Source organism: Hibiscus syriacus, unplaced genomic scaffold (assembly GCF_006381635.1).
Source record: "Hibiscus syriacus cultivar Baekdansim isolate YM2019G1 unplaced genomic scaffold, ASM638163v2 tig00014213_pilon, whole genome shotgun sequence".
In the NCBI taxonomy this organism is placed as follows: domain Eukaryota; kingdom Viridiplantae; phylum Streptophyta; class Magnoliopsida; order Malvales; family Malvaceae; genus Hibiscus; species Hibiscus syriacus.
The window spans coordinates 613998-622776 of record NW_024062320.1 but is presented as its reverse complement, the minus strand read 5'-3'; the positions used below and the strand labels follow the sequence as shown (position 1 = coordinate 622776).

Genomic DNA, 8779 nt, shown 5'->3' with positions numbered 1-8779 from the left:
ACTGAGATATAAAGTGAGTGCGTTTAACATATTTTATATAGTACTTCCGATAAGTTGACCTCAATTTATTCAAAATGAACTTTTTTTATTAAAAAAATACTTTGCAATTTTATTTTATATGGTTTTATTTAAATACTTTTAAGTATGGTTTTTTTGATACATAGATTGTTGCTATTTTTTTATTAGCATACATAATGAACTTATATGATAAATGATATGTTATTTTGATATAATCCCAATGTGTATGAATTAAAAATCTGAGGTACAAATGGCATGCCATGAGGTGGAGTGATTATATGATACATAATTATATGGCACAAATGGTTCAAATCTACGAGGCACTTTCGAGTGCAAATATATTTACAAGACACTTTTAATTTCACATAATGTGCACACTCGACGAGACTCATGTACCTGATATTCTCAATTAAAATGCATTAGACTATATTTTAAAAATAAAAAGAAAAATAAATACAAGTTAATATGAGTCATTATGATTTAAAAAATATCAAAAGTATAAGTTATATGAATCAGATACTTAATTTGCTTTTATATGTTTACATATGAATTATTCTTGAATAGTTATATTATATGTGTTTTAATATTTATTTTATTTATCCCTTATAGTTGATTTGTATACAATATTTTGTGTATAGTTTAGTTTTATTTAATTTTTTATTATAGTATTTTTAATTAAATGGTCAATTTCAAACGAAAAAAATTATCAATTTTGAACGATATATGTTTTATACGATTGATGTAACATTTCTAGCATGCATACGAGAAAGTATATGGGATAGAGGTGTTACATTGCAAATGATTTTATTGTTTTTTTAAATAAAAATGATTGTATTGTTGAAAACGAATCAAATGCACATGCAATAACACATGAAAACTCACCTCTAGTTGTTCAAGATACTTATGTTGAACGACATGCAATACCAAACATTCATGTTGAACCTGTTCCACAAAATGATCCTTATGTTCACATGGAAAGAGTGTTTAGACATTGGACTAGGGTCACTTAGAAACTTTCTTATGTTCAAAATTACTATTGCAACAATACATCTTCTACTTATGTTAACCCCATTCAAGATTACATCTCTACATCTAAACTTTCTCCCTCTTACGAAACTTCTATTGGAAACGTTTTCTGTTTCGTATGAGCCTTCTTTTCATCATCAGACAGTAAAGTATCGAGAATGGAGAGTTGCTATGCATGAAGAGTTAAAAGCTATGGATGATCTTCAAACTTGGACAGTAGTTCCTCTACCAGAAGGAAAGCAACCGATAGCTGGTAAACGGGTTTATAGAATAAAGTTCAAGGCTAATGGCACAATATATAAGTATAAGTATCGGTTAGTAGCAAAAGGTTTTACTCAAATTGAAGGTGTTATTGCACTTGCAAACACCCGTTTTTGTCCTTGTTAACAAAAATATTATAATTAACAAAATTATTTACATTTTGTAGGCTAAATTACAAGCCCATCAGGTCTTCATCCAAGCCCAAATGGGAGCCCAATTACAAGCCCAGCAGTACAAGCCCAAAGCCCTCACCCAGAGCCTAATCCAGTAACCCAACTGAAACCAGACCCAGATTACAAAATCAACCCAGTGTCCAGGACAAGACCCATGGCCAACCTGAACCGGCCCAATCTAAAACCCTAAAACAGATTAGGGTTTTCAACATAACCGCTCCTAGCCGCCCCTTTATCTCCACCATTGGATCTGGACCCATCCAACGGTCCAGATCGCACAAGGATTAGGGTTTCACCCTAATGATCTCAACCAGCTTAGCAGCCGCCGATCAAGCCGAGCCTCACCCTCGCCGACTGTTTCTGACGCCGGCACCAACAGATTTGCACCAAACAGTGACAGAAACACACCTATCAGTCAGAGTAATCCATCAACAGAAGATAAAAAATATTAAAAAGAGGAGATGATATCCCGAGGCATATTCGGGAGTCAATCAAGCAAGAGATGTGGTATTCATACCCTATCCCCTCGGGAAAAATGAAAGGAGAAGAGGGAGACAATATATCAGTCAACTAGAGAAAAGAAAAAAAAAAGAGGAGAAGATTTAGTGGTTTGAGAGAACCAGGGAAAAGAGGAGAAGGGAGAGAAAAAATATCAAGAGATTCGGGTTTAGAAAAAAAAACCGAGAAAAAAATAAAACAAAAAAATAGAGAGGGATTCGGGGTTTACAAAAGAAATAGAGAGAAAGAAAGAGGAAGATCAAAAGAAGAGAAGGAAGTTTACCCCGTCTCGGTGCTCGTCGATTACTTCGAGGACCTCCGAAAATACGGAAGTCGAAAAGATCTCTTTAGATCTACAACTTTTGAGGCACTGTTTGCTTAAACAAGGCTCGGATTCTCGATCCAGACGAGGAGACGGATCGAGCGACTTCTTTATCTCTCTCTTACGCTGCTGGCGACTGGCGTCGGTCAGCGGCGGTCGACACGGCGGATGCTCACTAGATTCTGGGAACACAAGAGTTCCGTTCGAACTCCTATGAAGCCTCTGTCCCCCTCTCTCTCTTTTAAAACGAAGAAGTGAAGTGAAAATGAAGAAATGAGGGTTTCAAAACCCATAAAAGATGCATATATAATATACTTAAAACTATGTCGTTTTGGAGGGTATGGTTTCTGAATACTTGTGTATGGGTTAATAACTACCTTGGTCATCCAAGTATTGTATGTTTTCATTTTAATCACTGGGTAATGCTTCTAAATTTTAATGATATCAATTTAGTCTCTTCGATAACTTTAATGTTTTTTTACCTTTTGTTTTCCTTTTATTTTAATTTGGTCCAAATGCATGTCCATTTATTGTCTGTTTATCTCTTTTATTTCTGCTTGTTTGTATTTTCAATGTCTTTTAATTTTTTATTATTATTACTCGGTTTAATCAACTATATCCTTTTATTTTTGCCTTTTTGATTGGAGCATGTTACGTTCTTATATATATTTCCTTTTATTCGGCATTTACCATTTACTACCTTTGACATTTGTTTTTCATATTGGCAGTAATTAACGCAATTATATATATTAGATTTGTTTCATACCTCAGTATATTAATGCTAAATTTGCCGTATACATGTACGATGAATCTTTTTATATGTTACCTTATATACTTTTGTATTTATGTCTTACATGTTACTTTATAATATATTAAGTATATCTTGTATACTTTATATTTGTCTGTAGAGTGTGTACCTATGCTCTCTTTATTTATGTATTTTTATTTGTGCTGTTTTATTTCATTATTATTCCTCTATTTAGTTATTTATTAATCTTATTTTAAATATTTATTATCCAATATATTTTCTTATTTTCGATATTAATTTTTTATTCAAATATTTTCAAGAACACTGATTTGTAGAATGGGCGTTGAAAGCATCACTTGATCGAAATGTTTTAATTTGATACGACATTCGAACAAAATGTGAAATTGAAATAAAATTGATTTTTATTTTGCTAATTAATTCTTTTTATTTTAAGTTGAACAACACGATGTATGTTTCTCTAAATAACATTTTATTTTACTTCACACAATTGTTTATTGTCAATTTATATTCGATTCACATTTTTACATAGTCGAAGATAGAATATTCTTTTACGAATAAGAAATGGTTGAAATAGCTTTCCCGACGGAATATTGCAAATTTAAAGATTTTTTTATTGAGCTAAAGGATTTTTTTTTAAATAGTTACTTCGAAGCAAATTAATCTAATCTCAATAAACGGATCATAGGTTAATTTTATATTCGATTCATCATTTTCACCATTTACGACGATGTGTAAGCGACATAGTACTAATTTTGGGTGTTGTGGGGTGCTAATCCATCCCCACGCGTAACTGACTTCCGAATCCGTTTTAATCGAATCTTTATAAATGCAGACCTATTTTTATCTTAAAAACGATTTTTGTTAAAATTATTTTTAAAACTCGTTTTTAGGTATTCGATCTACCTAATCCTAGATCCTTTCAAATATTTTCTTGCAGGAAAGAACTTGGAGCTATTAAATGAGATTCAGACTTTTCTTCAGCAACATTTTAAACTAAAAATCCCAGATCCTTTGAAATATTTTCTTGGTTTTGAGATTGCTCGAAATGCTATTGGGATCTCTTTGTCAAAAATACATTATGCATTACAATTTTTGGAAGACATTGGTACACTTGGTAAGAAACCTGCTGATCTACCAATTGTTCCCTCCCATAAATTGAGTATTCATGAAGGTTAGTTATTGTCTGATCCTCAACTATATCGAAGGCTGGTTGGTATATCTAACTCATATGCAGGCCCGGTCCTGATATTTTAAGGGCCTTAAATTAGGAGGTGATGACAATAAGACAAGTGGGGGCCCATACTTAATTTCCCTTCCAATCATTAAAATGGGGCTCATTGGATCACCATATTTTCGAGTTTCTTAATAAAAAATGATATTTAAAAATATTTTTTAATTATTTGGGCCCACTGAATTATCATATTTTCGAGTGTTTGAAATAAAAAAATATGTTTAAAATTATTTTTTAAATATTAAACTTAAAAATATTTTAAAAATGAGTCCCTCCAAGCTTGGGGCCTAGGCGGTCGCCCCCCTGCCCTATGCTCAGGGCCGGCCCTGCTCATATGAGACCTGATATCACATAAGCAGTCAATTTGTTTCTTCTCTTCGACAACCACATCTTGTAGCTGTTTATCATTTACTATCCTACGTTAAGAAAGCTCCTGGTCTTTGTCTTTTCTTCTCAACAAGTAATAATTTGCAGCTCAACGCTTTTGTGGATGCTGATTACAGTTCATGTCATGATATTCGTGGATCCACTATTGATTATTGCACATATATCGGTTATTATCTCATTTCATGAAAATCTAAAAAGCAGCACACGGTGAGCCGATCATCCTGTGAAGCAGAATATTGATCAATGGCTTCAGTTACTTGTTAGTATGGTGGATTGCAACTCTTCTTTCTTGCTTCCAAGTTCCTACCTCGAATGCTTTCCTTCTTTATGACAATCAATCAGCCATCTATCTTGCTTCAAATCAAGTTTTTCATGAACGCAAGAAACACATTGAAATTGATTGTCATTTTGTTGGGGACAAGGTCACTGTTGGTTTTATCAAACTGTTTCATGTTTGATATGCCAATCAATTAGCAAACATTTTCACCAAATCTCTTTCTTCACCAATTTTTACAAATTTTATGGTCAAATTGAGACTTCTCAACATTCATCAATCTCCATCTTGGGGGAGGAGGGGGAAATTAGTTAAGAGTTAGTTAGCTTTCATCAGTATATATATATATATATATATATATATATATATATATATATATATGTAAGTCGTATACTTTTAAAGTTTCATTATTATTCTTTATAAACTTTAGCAAGTTTGATAATAAAGAATATTCTTCACACTGCTTATCTTTGATAAATGGCAAAAAGGATTTCAATATCATATGATCATACCTAAACAGGAGAATGCAGTAGAATTGGAATATTTGGAGCCACTAAATGAATTTTACATGGTAATATTTGACATCTCAGTTGTAAATATTATATACATTCAAATGCCAATTACAATTAAAAAAGGATCATAAAAGAGTAAGAAGATTAAGTTTGATACAAATATTGACGCAATCGAAAATCATGCAGCTTATAGGTTTCACTAAACAATCCTCGGATTCTATAATATAAAAAAACATTTGGAATTCCCTTCACTTTCCAGTAATCTGGGCCTTCATCTGGCAGTACCCTTTTGGCAAATTCCTTTGGCATATCGTGAAATCCGAGAGTTCTAAGGCATTCCAAGTTGTCAATGTTGTTGGGAACCTCCTGCAACAGTGGACAAGGCCCTATTCCGAGTGTCTCCAAGCAAGGTAAAGATCCTCTCTCTATTACCACTTTCTCCAAATTGTGCAAACGACCAAGTGCAAGGTGTTTAAGTTTTTTGAATTTTCCTTGTTCATAGTGCAATTCAACTCCATCATAACATTCATGAAGCCAGAACTCTAATAGCTTTGGCAAATCTCCTAGGATTTTAAGCGAATCATCTGATATTCTAGACCAGTGTAAACTAATTTTGACAAGGTTCTCCAGTCCAGAAATCCAACCAGGTAACGTCATTAGTCGTCCGTCCAGGCGAAGACGTTGAAGGGATGGAGGAGGAGACATTGATTCCAGTTCAAGAACTTCGTTTTCTTTCACAGCCAAAATACGCAGTGCATAAAGGTGGTGCATCTGCTTTATAGCACCACACAAAGCTTCCCCGCAATCTGATTTCAGTTTAGTGATTCCCAATTTCCTCAGCCGCTTTAACCTTCTCAATTCTCTACCAAAATGCTCACCATTTTGCGATGGGAAGTCCACATAAAGAAGCTTTTCTAATGACTCTAAGCTCCCGATAACACTGCCATTGATCCTTACGCCTTGGTCGGTGTTGATACTGTAAGTACTATACTGATCAATCAAGCTCGCTCCAAAATACTGCAACTTACACAGATATCTTATCTCATCTGGGATCTCAACCACTAAAGAACCTTTCAAGTCCAAAGTCAGCAGGTTACGCAATTTTCCTATGGACTTGGGAAGCATCTTTATTTTTGAATACCTTAAGCTTAGATATCTCAAATGCCACAAATTCCCTATCTCCTCGGTGAGGTAGTCAAATGGGGCATTTTCAAAATCTATTTCTCTCAAAAATTTGAAGTTTAAGGACAGTCTCTCAAGCACAGGATCATGTAACTCTTGTAAATTGAAAAAGATAATAGAATGAGTTTGAAAGTCACCATTTCTCCTTGACAAATCACATGCTCTGTTATTGTCAATCAAGAGATATCGACCAGCAGTGTTGAAACTTGGCTGTGAGGAATGAATCAAGTTTAGTTCTTCTAATTTGGAAAGAAGAACTTCTTGGATCAAATCATGGGCTCGACATGATCTAGCTCTTCCTGTGGAGTCGCTCCACTCAACTTGAACTAAGCTTCTGTTTATTAGCCTAGTTAAGTATGCTTTCGCAGTTTCTTCCAATGTCATTTCTTGATTCTCTTTTACAAGACCGTCTGCAATCCATAATCGAATCAGTTTATTGACTCGAATGTGATGACTATGCGGGAAAACGCCCACATACAAGAAACAAGATTTCAGGTAAGGAGGCAAATCGTGATAGCTGATGGATAGTATTGTTTTGACATGTGCAAGATGTGGATTGCTCTTTAGTTGTTTACTGAGGTCATCGCGCAACCTTGTCCACTCGAAGACATCCTTGCCCTTGGTTGAAAGAAGCCCTCCTATGGCGACGATTGCGAGTGGCAATCCATCACACTTTTTGGCAATGTCGAAAGATAAACTCTTTAAATTTTCAGGACATTCCTCATGTTGATCGAATCGGAAGGCTGTTCTGCATAGAAGCTCCTGGGCCATTTCTAGAGAAAAATGTTGCAAATTATGGACATGAACAGAGCAAGATTGCTTGCAAAATTCAGCAACACTGTGGCTTCTTGTGGTGATTATAATTCTACTGCCATTGTTATTTTCTGGCAAAGCAGATTGAATAACATGCCAAAAGTCTTCATCCCAGACGTCATCAAATACTATAACGTACCTCTTGTATTGCAAATATTCTCTGGATTTGCCGATCAGTTCCTCGGCATCTGTTACATGATTAATTCCAATGGGAGGGAGGTCGTTCTTTGCTTCATAGAATCGTCTGATCATCGTCCTAAGCCGCTCCACCATGTTGTTTGATTGTGAAACTGTGACCCAAGCATGACAATCAAAATGGTCTTTAACGTCATCATATTACCATCTTAGCAAGAGTGGTCTTCCCAAGCCCTCCCATACCCACAAGTGAAATCACTGTGCGCATGGATTCCCCCTCATTCAATCTTCCGACCAGCTCGGCTCTAGAAGCTTCAATTCCGACAAGCGCGTCATTATCGACAAAATGGAGGCCAGCTCGAGGGTCGACATGTCCTTTGCTTGATCCCCCTCGATCAGTGAAATTGATGTCAAGTCTTCTTCTCTTGTTTCCAATTTCATGAATTGACCGTTTGAGGTCTTGTATCTTTGACATAATCTCACGCTCTTTCTTCAAACTCCTGATTCGACCAACTATCTTTTGCAGAAAAGACTTGAAACCTTGTTGATCGGTGTGTTTCGGAGCACAGAGCATGTATTCATCGATGACATCCTCTATGCCATAAGCTGCTTCCCTTACATGCTTCAACCATGTCTTTACACCTTCACTGCTTTCTTCTGTGGCAGCCCTATATATCATCATCTGGTTAAAATAAAATAAATTAATACACAAGCTGGGCAAGGAGAATCAAACTAAGGACATCCTAGGTGATGTAGCAAGCATCAAACAATTGAGCCAAGGCAATCATTTAGTATAGTTTAGACAACAAATAATATATATCTTATATCTTAGTATATAAATACTTTACTCAAAATTAATAATATTTTTTAACAAAAAATTAATAATATTTTATAAACCTTAAATTTTAAAAATATATATTTTTGTCTTACCTTATTAAATATATTTTATTTTTATTTTAATGTAAAAATATATAATTTAAAATATCTTAAATTAAAATATATTATTATTATTATAATATAAAAATATATATTTTATTATTATAATATAAAAATATATATTTTATTATTATCTTCACTTAAAAATATATTTTATTACTACTTTAAATTTTAAAAATATTTTTTAAAACATCTTAACTTCAAAATATATTTGAACTTATGAATAAAATATATTTTAAGTT

General features: G+C 34.0%; 1 long non-coding RNA gene and 1 pseudogene across 1 annotated transcript; both read right to left on the bottom strand.

The window, feature by feature from the left end:
• Positions 1 to 1427: 1427 nt before the first annotated feature.
• Positions 1428 to 2552, bottom strand: LOC120206966. Its single transcript, XR_005524161.1, has 2 exons — positions 2260 to 2552; positions 1428 to 1886 (listed from the first exon to the last, which is right to left on the bottom strand). It is a non-coding gene; the product is annotated as an uncharacterized LOC120206966 (long non-coding RNA).
• Positions 2553 to 5615: 3063 nt separating this feature from the next.
• On the bottom strand, positions 5616 to 8283 carry LOC120206952 (annotated as a pseudogene).
• Positions 8284 to 8779: the final 496 nt, after the last annotated feature.